The sequence below is a fragment of the Rhagoletis pomonella genome, unplaced genomic scaffold (genome assembly GCF_013731165.1).
Source record: "Rhagoletis pomonella isolate Grant_MI unplaced genomic scaffold, Rhpom_1.0 Rhpom_scaffold_00014, whole genome shotgun sequence".
Lineage (NCBI taxonomy): Eukaryota > Metazoa > Arthropoda > Insecta > Diptera > Tephritidae > Rhagoletis > Rhagoletis pomonella.
Genome location: NW_023458568.1, coordinates 6,603,266 through 6,606,255, shown reverse-complemented (window position 1 = coordinate 6,606,255; position 2,990 = coordinate 6,603,266). Strand labels below are relative to the sequence as shown.

General features: G+C 32.3%; 1 protein-coding gene across 1 annotated transcript in view; it reads right to left on the bottom strand.

Annotated features, from left to right (window-relative positions):
- The window catches only part of LOC118749189 (leucine-rich repeat-containing G-protein coupled receptor 6-like), a 608,510-nt gene that overhangs the window by 317,476 nt on the left and 288,044 nt on the right, over window positions 1-2,990 (bottom strand). The window lies entirely within an intron of this gene.

Genomic DNA, 2,990 nt, shown 5'->3' with positions numbered 1-2,990 from the left:
AATGTCCCCAAACAACTTAAAACACCACCGCAATCGCCAGATATGAACCCGATAGAGAATTTGTGGGCAGAAGTTAAGTCAAAATTGCGAAATATTCATCCTAGCAATAAAGAGGAGTTAAAACTTGAAATACAAAAGGCATGGGAGGCTATTTCGCCATCTTATACACACGAATTAATTGAATCCATGCCACGACGGATGCAAGCTGTAATAGATGCGGGAGGCGGGCCAACAGACTACTAATTTTCTAATATTTTAAATCTTTGCATTTTTTTCCTGAAGTGTACGCTCAATTTAATGGTATGAATTTTCCTTTTTTTTAATATTAATAAAATTTGCAATGGTTTTTTTTGAAAATATTGTTTTTGATTTTCCTTCTATAAGTTCTATAAGTCTTTAACAATGAATACATACAAAAAAAAATAGTTATCGGCTCGGTACGTAAGTCGATATTAAAGTTTATTTTCAATAATTATTGGTGTACGCTCAATTCAGTGGCTCACAGATGCTAGATGTTAATAAAAAATGATCGAGAACCGCTTAAACCTTCAGAGGGCGCGCTTTGAGAGTTACACGAGGGGCCGCGCCAATTTAGCTGCAAGGTGTATCTCAAAGGCTGACCGTAGTTTTTTTTATGTCGAGAAATAATTCAAATAAAACATCTGAATAATTTGTGTTTTTAGTGAAACATATTATAAGCATTTATTTTTTAAATTTTTATGCGCCATCATCAACAGTGGTGTTGGTACATTCTATACATTGTGAAATATGCTTGCAATGTTTTCTGCAAACATTTTTGTAACATTAATACAACAAATTTTTGTCTTATTATTCCTGGTACATATTCTAGGTTTCAATTTCTGTTTCGTAGCTGGTTCGCTTCTATAAAAGTTTAAAAACATCTCCTTTTTTGTTATTATTGTTTCCGAAAAATTACATTGAAGATGGCACAATGCCGAAACCGGTTTGTCTCCAAACCAAATTTGACTAGGGATGACGGAAATTCGTTCTAAAATACATCATTTAAAAACATCCTTTTTCCCTTTAAACCTAAGAAAATGAATATCGTAATAGTTACAAATTACAAATTACACATGACAAAATACTTACAAAATAAAAATTTTGATTTAGACCCATATCAAAAACTCACTTTTCCAACTACCTTAAAAAAATTTTGCGAGTTTCATTCAATTTTTATTTTGTAAACGGAATGCTGCGACGCAGAAATTCAGCCGCATATATGAGACAGCAAATTTCAAATACAAAAAATCAACTAAACGATACAACGCAGCAAGTAACAGCTAACTGTGAACCATGCTGCATCTCAAAACATACAAAGTCACTAAGTGGCAATGGCCGGCTGCTACAATTAGCATTTGAAAACCACAAATTAAAATGTTTGCGGCTAATTAGCCACGGCGTGCCCTCCGAAGGGTTAAAATTATGTAATGAAATAATAAAGTGGAAAAATTAAGTTTTCACTGACACTGAATTTTTCATATTCACTCCACAATTTCATTGAACGAGACTTGGCGCCCTGTTTTCTTTGGTTGTAAGTCCAATTTTTCGCGATGAGTAAGGAACACTTTCAGTGTTAAATAACAAAGTTACCAAGAATATTAAAACAATTTTCTCCTTTCTCTTCAAAAGCGTAACCGAATATTTGAATCGAAATAACATAGATAACAATCGAAAATGACATAGATTTGAATCAGACAGAGAACTGCTGGGCTATTGTCAAGAATTATGTGAACAAGAAAACTTCCAGGAATCAGGCAGTATTGAAATAGGCAATTTCAGATGCGTGGAAAAATTAAATAATGGTTCATTACTGTCAAACTCGTATAAACTTGATGTCGCAAAGGATTTCAGCTGTTATAAAGGCTCGTGGGGCATACATACTAAATAAGTATATTAATACTTACATATATCGTTGGCTTAGAGCGCAAATGTGCTAAGTCCATTTTTTTACAAGCTCTTTTAAATTTTCAGGAGGGACAAAAACCCGTCTAACTTTTTTTGTTGTTAATATTTTCCTAATCTGTAAATGCAGTTTTCTCCCTTAGTTCGTCTTGTTTTAGTACCAATAATCGGCTAATTTCAAAATAAAGCTGTTGCAGACTTATAGGCTCTTTTGGGACTTACCACATTTTCTCTTTATGATTTTGTTCTTTTAATGTGGACTTAGCACTTTTTTTATCAACCTTTTTTGATATTTTTTTTATTGTTAAAAGATTTAGTTGTTTATTTTAAATATATTTTATTGTTTTAAATTGAATAATAACCTAATGTAGTCTTATTTCATTGCTGTTAACGAAAATAACTATTTCAAGTCGTAAATTTATGTACCTACCATATATAAACGAAAATAATTAAAAACAAGTACATAAGTATAAGTTTGGGCGAAATCGAACTTTATATACCCGGCGCAGGTTTCAAATATTCAAATTGGTTCAGGTAAAAACATCGGTGATATTCGGTAAAAATATTTTATCTCAAATGATTAGTGACTTTTTTTAAAATATAATGTGGCGGAGGAGAAGCTCGGCCAAACACTGACATATGTGTAAGCGCCAATCTATTATTATAATGTGGCGGACAAAGTTTTGAAAAATGATTGGATTCACTTGAAATTTGTCACTCGGGGTTTTAATATATATATATAGCCATACATTTTTTAAAATTATAAATGGCGGATAAGTTTTTTAAAGTTCATCCATCCTGTCTCCAGAATTGGTACAGGTTAAAAATCGGTTATATTCATGGAAATTCGGTAAACATGTTAACTTTTAAATGATGAGTGGTGTTTTTTGAAGTCTGATATATCGGATCCAATATTACGGACAAAAATTGAAAAGATAGTTGAAGTTTGCCACTCGTGGGTTTTTGGGTCGCTGATCATGAGTTTTTAAAATTCAAAATGGCGGATACAATTAAAAGCGGTCTTAAACACTTTTATTTTGTCAGGATTCCGCTTAAATGAAACACCG